The 18,251-nt window shown below is 40.2% G+C and overlaps 1 protein-coding gene across 1 annotated transcript in view; it reads right to left on the bottom strand.

The window, feature by feature from the left end:
* The window catches only part of Ophn1 (oligophrenin 1), a 417,268-nt gene that overhangs the window by 397,530 nt on the left and 1,487 nt on the right, over positions 1-18,251 (bottom strand). The gene's annotated exons all lie outside the window — the stretch shown is intronic.

Below are 18,251 nucleotides of genomic sequence, written 5' to 3' on the forward strand. Positions count from 1 at the left end.
TCTGACCTCCATGGGCATTGCATGACATGGGTGCACTTACATACATGTGGGCAATACATTCATACACATAAAATTAAAAAAATATTTTTTAAATATATATAAAGTAGAAGACTTAATTCAAGCCTTGGGATCTAAAAGTTTCAATTTCCCCTAGCAAACTAGTTTCCAGTGCTCTTAAAAGCATAGACTAGACATTACTGAGAGAAAACAGGGCAATACATTCATACACATAAAATTAAAAAAATATTTTTTAAATATATATAAAGTAGAAGACTTAATTCAAGCCTTGGGATCTAAAAGTTTCAATTTCCCCTAGCAAACTAGTTTCCAGTGCTCTTAAAAGCATAGACTAGACATTACTGAGAGAAAACATCTACAAGGCTATCATCTACCTTGTCTGCTGTAGGTGGCTGGGGAAAAGCCTTGAATCCATGACCTCCCTGAGCCTTTTTAAACACTAGTGTTCCAATTCTCTCTGCCCTGTTTACCTAGAGGACCTGTGATTACTGTCTCAAGGTAAGTTTTAGAAGTCTGATTGCTCCATTTAGTAAAGGCGCCAGAAATAATACAAGCTGCAACACTTTTAAAAATCCATATTAAATCATACCAAAATAATCCTCCTGAAATAAAGTCATACCAATCAACCATAAGAAATAAATAGGACTCAGAGAAACTGAAAGGTACCCTATCCACAGCATTTCTTTCTTTAGGCCTCAGTGAAATATTATCTGGCCAACTGCAGAAAGCCTGCTTGGGCAGTGTGCCTGTGGTGACTTCTGTGGTTCCTGTCCTGTCGCCTTCACTTCTTAGCATATTACATCATTGTTAGCTATAAAGGGAACTGCTGTCTGGCCCGTTTAATGAACCGGAACTTCCCAAACTTGTCACAGAGAGAAAAAAGTCCCTGTTATCTCATGACAAAGAGAAGCATGACATTGAAACCTTGCATTTTTCCACCAACGGAGCTGGACGCTGCTTCTACATTACCTTAATGTACAGTGTACCTCAGAGTTTAATATTGTGCAGGATCGCTTTAGTGTCAACTTGACACACCTGGGTTGAAGGAGCCTCGATTTGGGAATTTCCTTCATTGGACTGGCCTGTGGCCAGCCATGTCCATGGGGCACCTTCTCGATTGTTGAGTGATGTGGGAGGGCCCAGCCCACTGTGGGTGGTGCCGCCCCTGAGAAGGTGGGCCTGTGTTGCATAAGAAAGCAGGCTGAGCAGGGGCCAGGGGAGCAAGCCAGTAAGCAGTGTTCCTCCATGGCCTGTGCTACAGCTCCTGCCTCCAGGTTCCTACCCTGAGTTCCTGCCTTGGGCTCCCTGATGAACTGTGATCCGAGAGATGTAAGACAAATAAACCCTTTCCTCCCCAAGTTGGTAGTGGTCAGAGTGTTTTCTCACAGCAATAAAGAAACAAACTAGAACAAATATACAGTTCGAAAGCAATAGATACACACCAAAAAGGCCTTCATAAATGAGCTCAAGGAAACTGAAATATTGACCAACTCAAAGACAATTAATCAAAAAGAAAAAACAAAACTAGCCAGGCCTGGTAGACCATACCTATAATCCTAGCACTCCGGAAGCTAAGGCAGAAGGCTCGCAAATTTGAGACCAGTCTAGGCTACATAATGAAACTGTCTCAAAACAAAGCCTATGCTATACTAGAGAACCACTGCATTTTTGAGCAGGCAGTGGGGAAAAGCAAAACTGGATCATCGTTTTTAGAGATCAGAACTGACATTGTGTTATGCCCTGGGCTAGGAACTAGGAATGCATCACTCATGGGGGACACTTGGCCCATTTAAAGGAAAAAACACATAGAGTGCCACCTGGATACCAAGTGTTGATACTATATAAGGAAGTAGGCCACTTCCAGAACCATTTCCTTGAACACCTCTCTACACAAGTCCTTCTAATGCCGGAAATAATCATGAAAGTCCAAGGAACACTCAAAGAACTTTATGCCCTTCCTGACCCAATCATGTTGATCTACCTATTTTAGTTTAAGTGTTATTCTGTCTCTGATGCAATGAACCAACTTTGCCATTTGGTTGCAAAGCAATCATAGATAGTATAAAAGCAACTGTGTGTGCTTATGGTCTAACAGAATGTTTTCCACAAATGCAGACTTAACTTACAAAAATGGGTGTTGGATAGAGTTTGGCCATACACCATGGCATGCTGACACCTACTTTTGTACAAATAGAGAACAGGTACCTGTGAAAAAGAAAGTTACTATTCTTTGCCCCATCCCCTTTCTGCCTGGACTTCTAGCAAAGAACAAAGAAGGAATGGTGTAAAGCTAGAAAGGTTCCCCAAATCAATTATTCCCCAAGACAAAAGCTACAGAACATTTCAAAGCTAACAATGGGTACTAAAATACAGAAAAGAGGAATAAGTTCTACTGTTCTACAGCACAGGGGGGGTGACTATAGCTCAGAAAAATCTATGATATTTACAAGAAGATAGAAAATACCTCATTTGATCACTGCACATTGTATATATGAACTGAACTATCACACTGCACTCCATAAGTAGAGTTATTACATGTTAATTATAAAGAAAAAATTAACATCATATTATTAAGTCCTGCTTGGCTCAGAAACTCAAATGTATGCCATGAGACACATCAAAGTCACAACTGACCAACGGTTTTCAGACCAGCCAGAAGCTACTGGAGGGTCACACTTTAGCAACACCAGTTCTAAAGAGAACTGTTTACTCTTTAAATGTGAGATCTCATTCTCTCTCTCTCTCTCTCTCTCTCTCTCTCTCTCTCTCACACACACACACACACACACACACACACACAAATATTTTCCCTGGAGAGAAGACCAATGAGGCAAGTGCTGCCTTGCCCAGTGGGCAACTGAATACTTTGATCAACCAGGTCTTGCTGGACTTGTTAGACCTGACCCCATAGCTACAATCGCTTCAGTAATGATGCCAGGGATAGGCTAGGAAGCACAAAGCTGCCCACTGCAGTGGAAATCCCTGTAATGGGCTCTACTAAAAAAATCATACCAATTATCTCCCTACTGCTAGGGAAGCAGGAACTGATTAAAGGCACATGGGTAATATGGAAGCAAAAAGGAACAATCCTAAATATCACTCTTTAAATGGACGCTGCCTTCCATGTGGCAGCAGAGCATCAGAAAGACTTGAACCCACAGTTTGAAGTGTGGCAGATAAATTGTCAAAGCAAGACAGTTGCCTAAGAGAGCAAGTATAAAACCAAGGCACAGTAAAGTAAGGTGCCTGTAAGGGCCTCCTGGGGTCTTGGAGGGAGAAGGAGCCCGCAGCACAGAACCCTAACAGGGTGCTAGATAAGGTTCCACAGTAAGGAAGATGCATAAGGAGACTATGTAAGGAGGCTGGGCTTGGCTGAGTGTGAAGACAGTCCAGAGCTGGGCAGACACCAGGGGGAATCAAGTAACTACAATAACAAGGCACCATACAGGACAGAACAGAGACACAGACATCACAAGTTCATTTGAGGCACAACTGCTGACCCCTAAAACACTGTAACCGGGCAGGAAAAAAATGCAGCCCTTAGAAGCCAGATTCAGGTTTAGAGCTCAATTTGCTATGCTAGCTGAACAACGGAGCAAATGACTGAACTTCTCTGAACTTTAATCTCATCATCTGTAAAACAGGGACTCTGGCCTACCCTTGATTACCTCACCTGAATAACAACATAAAGTCCTGCCTAATTACCTCATTGGTTATGAGATCAAATTGAAATCTCAGGTGAAACTCTAGTGAACTGAAAAACACTATAAAGAAAGAACTCCTATATTAAACTTCACCCACCCAGAGCTCAGGGACCATGGCAGAAGAGGGGGAGCAGCAGAAAGATTGTAAGAGCAAGGGTAGGGGGCACATGACCATAAGAAAATAGAGCCTTATAGGCTCCTGGGACCTTGGTCATATGATTTACAGCAATAGCAACAATATACACAGACCCATGCAAACTCAAGCAGACAAAAACTCAATATAGAACTGGGGAAATGGGCAGAAGGTCACAACTTTGATGAGGAACTACCGGCAGCTGATCACTGATGGGTGAGGGAGAGCTGATATTCTTTAAGGGAGTGATGCTAGACAGACTGAACAGACTCCAGTGGATGAACTCACAGTGAGGGATGTCTGGTTACACAAACTTAACTCAATAGGCCTTTACATATATGACAGAATTCATAAAATCTGGTAGGAAGGCAATTGGGAGGTACAGATAAGGAAGGGGGTCTACATATGATTAAGATGTATTGTGTGAAATGCATAAAAATGCAATAAAATATATTTTAAAAGTAATGATATGCTGCTGTTACCTTTGTTTGCGTGGTACTGGTGATGCAACACTGGGCCTCGTGCATGCTAGGCATGTACTGACCATGAGCTACATCCCAACCCCCGATGTTATTATTTTTATGAGGCATTATTGTCTATGGCATCAGTACAGATAGAAGTCCATCTAAGGATAAAAACTGGTTTCAAGAAATATGTGTGTTAGCCCCCAAACAACATTCATAGATAGTGGAAATGCTAAAAAAAAAAAAATCTGCTGTGGGGAATGACTAGTGACTAGTAGGGAAATTTTAGGGAAGTACTAAAGTTCTCTAAGCATTTGTTTCCTCATCTACGAACTGCAAGTAATTACATTTCCTTCTAAGATCAAGTTAGAGAATGCATGTTAAATGATCTCGTATACTAAAGTGCTTTGCAAATGGTACTTTATACTGTCTACATCAGTACCACATCCAGGATCATAAACACACATCCTTAGCTTAGGGAAATTTTAGGGAAGTACTAAAGTTCTCTAAGCATTTGTTTCCTCATCTACGAACTGCAAGTAATTACATTTCCTTCTAAGATCAAGTTAGAGAATGCATGTTAAATGATCTCGTATACTAAAGTGCTTTGCAAATGGTACTTTATACTGTCTACATCAGTACCACATCCAGGATCATAAACACACATCCTTAGCTTGTTGCCCAAGACAAACATTCCTGTACCTAAACCCCATTTGAATTTATATTACAGTTATTTCTTCCTCCAAATGGAGTCCCTGAATTCCACAGATTCAGTGTAGTCAATTGGAGACGTTGTCTATTACTCCTCTAGTTCACCAAGTTCTGACATGCAATTCCAACCAGAAAATGCTACAGCTGTAACTTTAGACTCCCCTACTCCATTCCGGCAGGTCTGTAAAATGCTTGGCTGTATTCAGGCCCACACTGGAGGTGCGTTCTTGGCAAGAGGCACTGAAAAGAAAACAACTCTCGTCTTATAAGGTGAAAGATATTCTGAAAATAAAAATGCAGCTCAGCAAAGAAAAGTTGGTGAGGAGCAGGCTCTGTTTTTGTGATCTGACAGTGCACAGAGCATGACAATTGGACAGAGTGGGTTCAGGACTGATTCTTTGATGAACTGGCTCTAGGACATTCGCAAGAAATATGTGTTGGGCCTCGGCTTCCTCATCTGAAATAAGAAAGCTTCTAATGAAATGTGTAAAGGTCCTTTTCACCCTAAGAGTCTATTTCTGGCAAGACACTGCTTATTAATCAAAAACAAACATTGGTAGTACAGGTCTATAATCCCAATACTCTGAAGGTTGAGGCAGAAGGATAATGTGTTTGAGTCTTTACTGAGCTAAACAGCAAGACACTGACAGAAAAAGAATGGGAAAGAAGGAAAGTAAAGGAAAGCAAGGCAGGTACAGTGGCCTGCACCTACAGTCCCAGATGCTCAGAAGGCTGAGGTGGGAAAATTGCTGGAGACCAGCCTGAGCAACACGTGAGATCCTCATCTTAAAAGAAAAAGGAAAGAAAATGGTTCAACAGCATATGTTCTTCACAAATGAAAAGCAAATTAGGTGCCAAGAAACACCAGCTTCCCCTCCCCTACCATTCTGCTAGGGAGACCATGTAAGCCCTTGGGTGAGCTGCCTGCCAATTAGCACACTGCCCTCCTCTTACCCATCTAGTACCACTACAGCAATGACCCTCACAGCTCCTGACATGCCAGGCATGCACTCTAGAAGAAAGCCTCGCCAGACCAACTGAACAGAGAGACACAGCATGTTTCAGGAGCAAGAGAAATTCATCATGGCGACTGTGCATGTGGGGACACTGCTTACAACTCTCCTGTTTCTGATTTTGTTTTGTTTCGTTTTGTTTTATTTCTGCTCTAAGAGAAGTTTTAAGGGGCAGCTGCAAAGCACCTCCATGGACAGTTCCTCATTTCCTCCCTGACATAAGGAATTAAGGATGGGTGAATTCAGAATTAGTCTCCAGTTGTCCACTGCCACATGCATAGTACATGTTTTTCCACTCACAAAGAAAGGCTTTTCCACGAGAACTTGGCTCTGAAAAGAGAACCAGAAGCTGAAGTGTATGTAGCGTAGCCCTCCTGCTTCTGGGAAGTCCTTAATGAAAACCTTTCGCAAAGAACTGCTTTTCATGAAGTTCTTAATATGGTACTGTACTATTGGCCCTCCTATTTGCCATTTGTGAGAAATTCCATGCTGCCTTAGGATAAAAATAATAAGGGAAGGGAGGAGGAAATTGTCACCCATGAGTAATGCCACACATTGCCCAGTATATACTCCCCACTACATGAAAAGCAGCTGTTTGCCATAAGAAGCCGACACATTAGCAGAGAAGAGGGGAGGTCCCTGAGCCAACTGCTCTAGACTCCTAGAGCAGGAAACAGGGCAACTGTCACACCACCATGGTATATTACCATTCTTGGATGACAAAGTCAAGAAAGCACATCCAGATGCTAATTAGGTTGAGGTAAGATTACTCAAAAGGGAAATCACATGATCTCAGCCATGATGCTGGCAAAGAATAAAGGAAAACATTCACTGCCAACTGGGTCATTTCAAACAAGAGCATCCTGACCCCAACAAGGAGCATCCAGATGGGCTGAATCAAGGTACCTGCTTCAGAATACAGTACAGAGAAAAGTTCCATTCTGGACACTAGCTCTGGGTCACTGAAGGAGTAATTTTCTCTCTTGGCTTTCTTTTCCCTGAATATAAATCCAATTCAGCAGATGTGAATCTTCAAAAACAACCTTTCAAGTCTGATACTCTCTAAGGAAGAGCCAAGGACAGATCTAAGTTCATAAGACAAATACTTTTATTTTTCTAAACACAGTGTCACTTTCTTTTTCACACAGCCCTGAGATATTACTTGCATACCATAAAATTCAAAGTATAGGAGTTACAGAGATGGCTCAGCAGTTTAAGATCACTGACTGCTCTTACAGAGGACCTGGGTTCAGTTCCCAGCACCCACATGGCAGCTAACAGCCATCTGACGCCCTCTTCTGTCCTCTGCAGACACTGCCTGATAAGGGTGCTTTTAAACACATGCAGACAATACACTCATACACACAGAAAGAAAAAAACTGATAAAACATCTTTTTTAAAAATTCAAAGTAGACAAGTAAGTGGGTTTTTGTATATTCACAGAGGTGTGTAACCACCATAACACTCTAATCTTGGGAAATGTTCACAATGACAAAAAAGACATTCTTTACCCATTAGCAGTAATGATACTTTTTCACACTCTAATCTTGGGTAACCACTAGCCTGATATAGCAGCAGGTTGGCTTTCTAGATATTTCATATGAAATAGCTAGAACAAATAATGAACAACGTGTAGTCTTTTAAAACTGGCTATCCACCGATGGGCCACACTTTATTTATTCACCTATCAGTTAATGAACATTTAGGTTATTTCTCAATTTTAGTCATTACAAATATTCTGATATGAAAATCCATAAACAATACATTTTCATTTCTTTTGAATGTGTCTGTGTGCATAGATATGGACAGATAGATGATCTAGTAAGATTGCTCATTTGTGAGACAATTGTTGAACCATTTTTGAAGAACAGCTAGTTTAGCAGCTAAACTTTCCAAAGTGGCTACACGATGCTACATTCATACCAACAATCAATGAGGGTTCAAATTCTCCCCAAAAAGTTTATCTTGTTATTATAGTCATCCTAGTGGATGGGATATGATATTGTGTTTTTCATTTGCAATTCACTAAAGAGTTGTGGTGGCTAATCTTGTCAACTTGACACATTTAAGAAGAGGGAACCTCAGTTGAGGAATTTACTCCATTACATTGGCCTCTGGGCATGTCTGTGAGGCATTTTATTGATTGCCAATTGAGGTAGGAGGGCTCAGTCCACTGTGGGTAGTACCATCCCTGGGCAGATGGGCCTGGGATGTATAAGAAAGGTAGCTGAGTAGGCCAGGGGGAGCAAGCCAGTAAGCACCATTCCTCCACAAGCACCCTTACCCATCATCAAGCCATCTCTCTGGTCTCAATTTGCCATATTTTAACTTTTGTCCTTTTTGATTGTTTTTAATTTTTATTACATTTATTTATTTGCAGGGGGACGTGCTTGCCACAGCACACATCTGGAAGTCTGAGGAAAAATTGCAAGAATCTGTTCTCTCCTTCTACCACATAGAAATCAGGTAGCAAGGTTTGACATAAAATGCCTTTACCCACTGAGCCTTCTTGCTGGACCTTTTTTGTTTGTTTTAGAAGATAACATCTCAAGTTCTCCAGGTTGGCCTTGAACTAGCTATGTAGCTGAGGATGACCTTGAATTCCTGGTGCTCCCACCTCAATTTCCCAGGTGCTAGGAGATCAGGCATGTACCACCATGCCCGACTACTTTTGTCAACTTTTCATTGGATTTTTTAAACTAAATTTTTGCTTTTTTTTTTCGCAATTTTCATACAATATAGTTTGATGCTATTTAGATCCCCTCCTCTATCCACACACCTCTTCCCCCATCCAATTTAATGTACTCTGTACTAGATAGATGATAGATAGATAGATAGATAGATAGATAGATAGATAGATAGATAGACATACAGATGGATAATATGGCCTATAGAGTCTGATTTGTGTCCCCAAATATACTGCAGTAAGGGTCCATCTACTGGGCCCACCAAGAGCCCCATCCCTGTAAGACACTGTCTTTCCCCCTCCCAGCAGCCATCAATTGCCAAAGGTTCCTTTATTGAATTGCAAGCACGTATCCACAAATATACATATTTGTGTGTGTGTGTGTGTGTGTGTGTATTGTATTTAAGTCTTTTACCAAATACTTTGTCCCTAGTTCTCAAGGATGTTTTGTAATTTTAAGTGTACAGGTTGTGTACTTCTTTTAAATTTATTTGTAATTGGGTCAGAGAGATGGCTCAGTTTGTAACAGCACTTACCCCCAAAACTGACAACCTGAGGTCAATCTCCAGAACCCACATGGTGGAATTAACTGACTCTCACAAGCTGTCCTCTGACCTTCATGCATGCACACACATGGATGAATGAATGCAATAATTTTTCAGTTTATTTGAAAATATCTTATTTGGATGCTATTATAAATGGATTTTTATTCATTTAAATTCAGATCAGTCAATGTAGAGAAATATAACTTATCTTTGATATTGATCTTGCATCCTACAAACCTGCTAAAAGTATTACCATGAGTAATCTGTAAACTCTATGCATTTCAATACCCAATATCATATCCTATGCTAATATGGAAAACTTTATTACTTTCTTCCCATTTGAATGCTTTTTTTTTCCGTATTGCCTTGTCCAGAACCTCTAGTCCAATGAAGAATCCAAATGACAATAGAAGATATCTTTGTCTGTGATCTTAAAAGAAAAGCATCCAGTATATTCCCATTCAGTACAATGTTAGCTATGGATTTGCCATGGGTGCATCTTATGACTTTAAGAAAACTTCCTTTTATATCTAATTTGTTGAGCATGTATTTTTGCTTTTCGGTTGTTTTAGATTTAGGATTTATTAGCATATATTGATTATACAAAGTAAGGAGTTTCATTGGCATTTCCATCCTTGCGTATAATGTACTTTGATCACATTCACCCCCTCTGTTACTCTCAGTATTTGGGGATACGGGATTTTGTTTGATCTGTTAGTTTGGTTTGGGTTTTTATTTTGTTTTGTTTTTGCGACAGGGCCTCTCTATGTACCTTAGGCTGGTCTCAAACTTACAGTCCTCGGGCCTCAGCCTCCCAAGAGCTAAGATTATAAGCATGCACCATTACACTTTGCCTCAACCAGATATAATATTGAAAAAATATCCCAGAGTGGCTGAGAATTAGCCTATAATAGAACCCATTCTTAAGGAATCAGAAGTTGAAAGAAGTGCAGAAATAGGGTCATTTTTTTAAAGATAAACTATTGACACAGCTTGCCTCTAGGATGAAAAACTATGAAAGTGAGACACAGAAGATGGAAAAGAAGGAAGGCATAGTGGCACATGTTTTTAATTCCACCACTTGGGAAACTGAAGCAGAATAATCAAAATTGGAGGTCAAGGGCTGGGGAGGTAGTTCAGTCAGTAAGTAAAGTGTCTGCCACAGCAGTCAAGTCAAAAACTAGCTGTGGTGGCATGCATCTGTATTCCCAGCACTGGGGGGACAGAGACAGGCGGATCCCTGAAGCTCATTAGCCATACAGCCTAGCTAAGATGGTAAGTATCAGGCTCAGTAAGAGATCCTCTCCCAAAAAATAACACGGAGGGTTTGTGATATAGCTGGATGACCCCCCCAATCCCTGGGACACGTGATAGAAGGAAAGAACCGACTCTTGCAAGTTGTCCTTTGACCTCCACATGTGTGCCATGGCATTCTCATGGCCACACACATGCATACATACACACAAAAAATAAAATGTAATAATTTTTTTTAATTTAAAAATAAGATAGAAAATGATTGAGGAAGACACCTTGTAGCAATTTCTAGCATCCACACATACATGCATACATGTGCACAGTCACCCACACAAACAAGTATGTAATACACACACACACACACACACACACACACACACACACACAGAAAATAAAAAGAAAAAAAAATGTTTTACAACTTGAAGGCCAGGCCAGGCATGGTGGTGCATGTCTTTACTCCCAGCATTCAGGAGGCAGAAGCAGGTGGATCTCTGTGAGACTGAGTTCAACTTGGTCAAGTTCCAGGCAAGCTGGGGTTATAGGAAGATCCTGTCTCAAAAAAATAATAATAATAAAAGTTGAAGGTCAGCCTGGTCTATATAAAATAGTAAGATTCTGTCTCAAAGCACCCATAAAAAAAAGGAAAAGGAAAAAGGGTTAATGTTTTATACATTTTAAATTTGTACCATGTTCATTCATATGTTACTATACAATTTTAAAAATATATTTATAAAAAGAAAAATGAAGTTGTAGATGCTTTCGATTTTTTCAACAGTCCATGAGATATATTATATCCTGTTTCTGTGACACTGTTCTTTCACTTGATGCATCTTGCTCATTACCAAGGCCATAATCAAAGTGGTGAAACAAGCCTGCTCAACTTAGATCCTCTTCTCCCTTGGTTTCTTCTTGCTAACAGACAGCACATTCCCATAGTCAAGCTCGTTTTAATCTCCCCACAATTCTCAACCTCATAAAATATGGCAGAATATACCAGAGATCACCCCAAACTTCCTCTTCGTTGCTCTTCTCACAACTGTAAGGAAATTACTGAGGTGGGTAATTAGATATTTAATGTGTGTTTCAAGAGAGCAGAGCCTGCAGCAATCTTAGTCACCACTATACCTCCAATTTCCAGGACAATACTGACACATAGTAGGTACTTAGTAAATTTTTGTTGAATTAAATTGAATTGCCTTCACATTGCCCAAGGTCTAGCACTTAATATAAGCCTGGTAATGCTTCATAAGGGTCCTCTGACTAGAAAAAAAATCAGCTTGCATTTCTAAGGTACTCCACTGGAAAATTGTGTATTTTTCCAGATCCTCATATGTTTTTAAGTAAATTCTGTAGTACTGATTAGAGAAATAGGCACCAGATTAAACAAATGGTTTGGGCTATGCTTCAAAAAATAAGACTATAAAATTGAGGCTGAAAAGTAATTTTCTTTTAGTATTCCTAAGCCTGATAGGAAAACTTTTCTTAATAGGCAAGTCAATCTAAAATCTTTAGTACCCTGCCCAGCACCACTCCCCCACCCCTAATAAAGACAGTGTCTCATAAATTGTTATTCTTTCCCATCCTACTTCCCACAGTACCTACAATCCAACTACTTTGGAATTTAAGTCTTCTGAGGGCCTCTAACAAACACGGTAATATAACTGTGTTAAACCCTACTCAGCACTGCTTCACATTTACTAAAAGCAGTCCCAAATCACATACCAATATATTGATCGAGTTACTCTGGGGCTCTAAAACAACTCCATGAGCTCAATGACACTAAATAAATATCACTAAGAAAATCACAGGCTATCTACCAAGTGAGAACATACATCACAAACTGTTCGGGTGCATCATGGCACTACACTCACCCCCAAAGTGACTCCCTCACCATAGTTATTTGGGGCAGAACTGAAAGGCATCAGATTGACACCTCCCAATAAGCACTCAACAAATGCACAAACAGGCCAACATGGTCCAAGTCTCTATTCCTGACAGATATATCAGTTTTGTTCTCCCTTGACCTACTCTCCTAGAGTAAACATGTATTGGCTCTAATCTAGAAGGAATCACTTTGGGTTGCTTAACTATTTGAGTGAGGCAATGCTAAACAGAAAACAGAGAATGATAAAGCCAGAAGGAACCCTTGACAGCACTGACTAAGCCCCTAATTCCCTAATGGGAAAACCAAGACTCACAAATAAAGAGTTACTCAAGGTCACACAGCTAGTTAGTAGCAGACTTGGAAGAAATCTGTCTTCCCAGGAAAGCAATCCCTGCAGAGCACCACAGTTGCTAAATTGAGAACTAAAAAGTTGGCCTTAATATAAACATGTAGAATTGTATATGAAATAAAATGTATATAAAAGAAAACAAACAATAATTAATTCTCAAAATAAAAGTACAGAATGTAAGAGAGTGATTTTCTTTTAAAATTTTAAGGCTGCATTATTAAACTTACAGAAATTATACTCTTTCCACTTTCTCAACTTCATGTACATTTTGTGTACAGAATGATGTTTAGTGCTAATTGTCAACTTGACAGATTCTAGAATTATCTAGGAGCTAGGCTTTTGGGCATGCCTGTGGGGTATTACTTGATTTATTTTTATTAAGTTAATTGATGCAGGAAGACCTATCTTAATTGTGGATGGGACCATTCCCTGGGCAGGAGATCCTGAACTATATCAAAGGAGAAAGGGAGCTGAGCAGCAAACATGCATACATTCTTCCCTCTGTTTCCTAGAATGTGATGTGAGCAGCTGCTTCAAGCTCCTGCTGCCTTGCCTTCCCAACAATGATTGATTGTAGCTTGAACTGTGAGACGGAAAAAAATCTTTCTCCCTTAAGTTGCTTTTGTTGGAGTATTTTATCACAGCAACAGAGAAAGAAACTAAGTACCTTTTGGATTTTGTAGTTTTGAGATAGGGTATCATTAGCCTAGGCTAGCCTCAAACCTTACGTAGCTGAGAACCACCTTGAACTCCTTATACTTGTACCTCTACCTCACAAATGCTGGGATTACATATGGGTGACACCATCCCTAAATAATTTATTATTTATTTATTTATTTATTTATTTATTTATTTATTCATTTATTTTTCTAAGACAGGTGCTCAAGTAATCTGGGCTGGCCTGCAACTCACTACGTACCTGAAGATGACCTTGAACTCCTAATCCTCCTGCCACCACCTTCTGAATACTAAGATTACAGGGATAAGCCACCACACCCAGCTATTTTGGGTTCTTTAAAACGAGAGTTTTCATTAGTCCAAGACAAAATATGCACATATGGTTACGTGTGTTTTCTGACATCTGTTTTGTATATGCATGCATACATACACATTATTACCCTTGGTTTTCAAAAGCTAGTTTAAAATTGTTTGAATTTTGTTCAAGTGAATGCTTTCATGTATACTAAAACTTTTTGAAATTTTATGTAAGTATAAATGTGATTCTGTAATTAGTCTAATCATTGCTTTCTGAAATTGTTAAACTACAATATGCAATGGAATGTTCGAGATGAAAGTAGGCTATATAGAACACCTACCCCTTCAGAATTTTCATTAACACCATGCCCACCACCAGCCCCGTACCCAACTATCTCTATGTCTAGGATTCTTTGCCATCACTCTTCTTCTGCCAGATTGCAAAAAGTCCCCAATCCTTTAAAAAAGTTTCTCCTTGAAGATTGTCACACTCCCTTTTACTAATATATGAGTCCAAGATTCACAGACTAGTAGAGCTAGATCATCTAGCACAAGGACTGCAATTCACTCAATCTAGCCTATAAAAATATATTCGCATGTGTAGGAGATAACAGCTCAGTAGCAGAGCACTTCTCTAGCATGTGAGGCCCGAGGTTTAATTCGCAACATTGCAGAAAGAAAAAGCACTTTGGTTAGATAAAACAATATTTTAAAAAGGAATATAGCTGGGTGTTTAAATACATACCTGTAATCACAGAATTTTGAAGGCTAAGGCAAGAAAATTGCCACAAGATCAAGACCAGATCTGGATTACACAGAAAGCCTTTCCCCCAAAAACCATTTTTAAAAAAATTTAACCAAGAATGTAAAAGCCTTTTGAAGGTGGTGAGGCTGGTAGATTTTCCCTTCCCCACTCCAGCCCTGTTAACCCACTTTCTGTAGCTCCAACAACATTTGAGCCTAAGATCCTTGACTCCAGAGCTGGCATAATGAATAGCACACAAAAATAAAACTAATTACTGAAAAAATGTGAAATATAGAATTCTATTCTACCAATAATCACATTTACTGTCTTGCCGGCAAAACCCGCTTAGGTTAAATAGCTACACCAGAGGTCTGCCAACTGCAGCTGGTCAAACAACTCCAGCCAACAACTGCAGCCTACTATCTATTTTTATATGTCACCCTGCCCCTGCAGTGTTAAGAGTGGTTTTTATATTTTTAGGGAGTTTTTTTGTTTTGATTTTTATTTTTAGACACAAGGCCTCACTATATACTCCAGGATACCCTACAATCTACTATGTCCCAGGCTGGCTTTAAACTGTCAATTCTTCTGCCTCTACCTCCTAGGTGCTAGGTTAAAGGCATGTGTCACCATCAGCTCTATTTTTAATGACTGAAGAAAATTGTAAGTAATAATATTTCATGACATGCGAAACGTGTCTGAAAATCACAAATAAAGCCAGTCATGGTAGCACATTCTTGGAGTCCCAGTCCTTAAGACACTGAAACAGAAAGATCACATGTGGTCAGTGCCAGCCTGGGCTACAAAATAAGTTCAAGGCGAGCCTGGGTTACAAAATGAGACCCTGTCTCCAAAAAACATCACAGATATTTGTATGAGATTGTTAATGTCTTAGACATCACTCTCAAATGAATTTTCCTAAAATGCAACTCAAGCTGTACTCCTATCTTACCAGAAACTTTCTGCATTTCCTGCCTATAAAGTCTGGCATCTCAGAATCGTAAAAAATATGGACTCCCTGGCATATAGGAACAGCTTAACAAGGGATAAATGCTGCTAATTCTGCCCAGCTCTGATGCTGCTTCCTCCTTTGCTTTCCTCTTTCTTCGGACCAAATGAGCTCTCCTTCTGTCATATGCCATCAACTCCACCTGCCCACTCTAAGGTTATAATCTTTAATACCTTATATAAAACAATTGTTTCTTATGTCTTGTCTCCCCTATTAGCCTCAGAACTTCTTGAGAACAATATTCATCTGTGACTCATTCTGTTTCTTATAACCATCTGAACAATGATTTGAACATAGTATGTGCACAGGTATTTACTGAATGAATGGTATGTGTGCGATGAACTATATATAACCTACATTAGGTGTCTCATCCTTCCTGGGGCTGTAAGCCATGAGCCATATCATTGATTCTGAATAACGCTTAGCCTTGGTGCTTAGCAAATGTTCAATAGCATCAAAAAGACTGAAACTGCCAACATCAAAACAAAGGAGGAAGCTGGGGATATAGCTCAGTGGTGGAGGGACTGTCTAGAATGCATAAGGCGCTGGGTTCCATCCCTAGCAGTGAAAAAAAACAAAAGCATCAAAGGACAGCAGAAAAACGGGCAATGTGGTCATCATCTTTCTGAGTGATGCTGGTTTTATTTTCTATTAGTTTAAGTTATAATCACCTTATGCTCCAAAAATTATAGATCACATTTTTTAAAATCCCCTTTAGGGGGATGGGGATATGGAAGGAATTGGAGAGGAGAGAGAGGGAGTGGAAATGACTTAAATGCAGTACCCATATATGAAATTCTCAAAAAGTAAAACAAATTGAGATAGCTAGCATTCCCCTCTCCTCAAACATCTTTTTCTTAATTTTGAATTGCATTTGTAGATGAAGTGGTTTGCTCCAGATCCCAAAATGAGGAAACCAAGACTATAAGCCATGTGTTCTAAAGCCAATCCCAGAAGTTTTTTTTCCCTTGTTCCTTCACACAAAGGTAGAGCACACCTGTGTTTTCCACCCACCTTCTGTACCCTGAGTGAGTTGCTGAGCTGTGGCAGTGAGAAGCAGGGCAGAAAGACAAACATAACTGTGGTCAAAAGAGTGGGAAACATTCCACTTTTGCCTCTAGCTATGAGAGTATTTAGAATCCAGGGAGCTTAAAGGAAAGCAATGGAGCATGGGTGAGTTATGGAGTTTTAATCCCTACCCATCCTATTTGGGGCTATGCAGACTCTGAAATAGAAACCACAAGTATCAAAGAGCCCCCTAGCCAAGAATATAGTTCAGATCTGTTACTCATGTGCAAAGACTTGAGCCTGCATGATTGCTGACTTTTCCCACCTCCAGTCCTAGAAAAGATGGAAAGAAGAAAACGCACTGCTTGCCTCTTAGCTTACTGAACATTTACCCTACCAGCCATAGGGGAGCATGCCTGTAAACTAGCACTTGCGAATCTAAGGCAGAAGTGCAAGAGTTCAAGGTCAGCCCAGCCTACTTATTGAGACCCTGTCTCCAAAAACCGAAGCCTAAGGATAGTTCAATGGGGGAACACTTACCTAGCATGTACAAAGACCCAGGTTCAGTCCCCACAACTGGAAAATCAAAAATACTGCCCTTCTCCCAAATGTTTCCTTGAACTGAATTTGTTTCTAATAAATCTTAATCTGTAATAGGACTTAGCTAATTGTTTTCAGCACAAGCACTTGCAGCCATCACCCATTTCACAAAACACCCCCTTCCTAGCAGTTTTCTAATGAGCTTTCTTTGACAGTGAATACTGCAGCACACAGTTTGCTATAAGAAGAAAACAACAATCTCGATGTTCCTCCTTTTCCTCAACTTTCCATCAGTGGCACACCCTCCACATCCCCCACCTCTCAATGAACTCTGTTAAGTGGAGATATACTTGCAATCCTGGCCTACAAGTCTGCAAGGATCAGCATTTCATATGTTCCATCTTTAAGGTGCTATCAAGAATTTACTATTGATCAGGCCCCAGGACAACAAACCATTAAAAGATCAGACTCACTTAAACAGAACATGAACCATTTACAAATCCGGATGCAAAGTGGCCAGACAATGGCAAATCAGAAGAGCTGCAGAATAAATCCCAGCTTGCAGCAGTTCTCATGGCGCCAGACTCCATTCTTCCTTGGCTGAAGCCGCCTGACACAAAGCCCCTCGCTGACCTAGACACAGTATTTTGGAGATAAGATCCTCTCAAAACAAAGTTATAAGCACACGGGGACTCCCTTGCCAATCACTTTACCTTTCACAATCATCTTTCAGTCAAGAAGAGAGAAAAAAAATTAACCGGCACTTTCCTCAATCACTACCCTCCATCCTTCTAGGCATATACTTCGGCGCAAACGGTTGGCTTGCTTATACTCTCATTGGGGATGTGTGCTATTGTTTTTCTCTGAGCTTCCTGACAACCAGCAGAAATTAAAACCTACAGAGAGAAGGGAGAGAGAGTCCCACAACTGAGTGAGCTGTGACCACTGATAAAGACAAGCGAAGAAAGGTTCCTTCAATACAGTAGTCCCACATCCTTCCCTGTATTCTGCACCCAGGGCTGGGCCCCTTGCACCACGAAGAAGACAGGTCTTTGTTCCACACTGAAGCAGAATTCAGTAGCAAGTGAAGCCAACCAATAATCCTGAGCTCTAACTGACCTTGACCTAAGCCATAGGTCAGTATGTTAAAGAAAAAAAAAAAAAAAAAAACCTCACTTGGGCAAAGGGGCTCTCCTTAAAAAACAATTCGGC

This window comes from Nannospalax galili, unplaced genomic scaffold (genome assembly GCF_000622305.1).
Source record: "Nannospalax galili isolate Female #2095 unplaced genomic scaffold, S.galili_v1.0 scaffold280, whole genome shotgun sequence".
NCBI lineage: Eukaryota > Metazoa > Chordata > Mammalia > Rodentia > Spalacidae > Nannospalax > Nannospalax galili.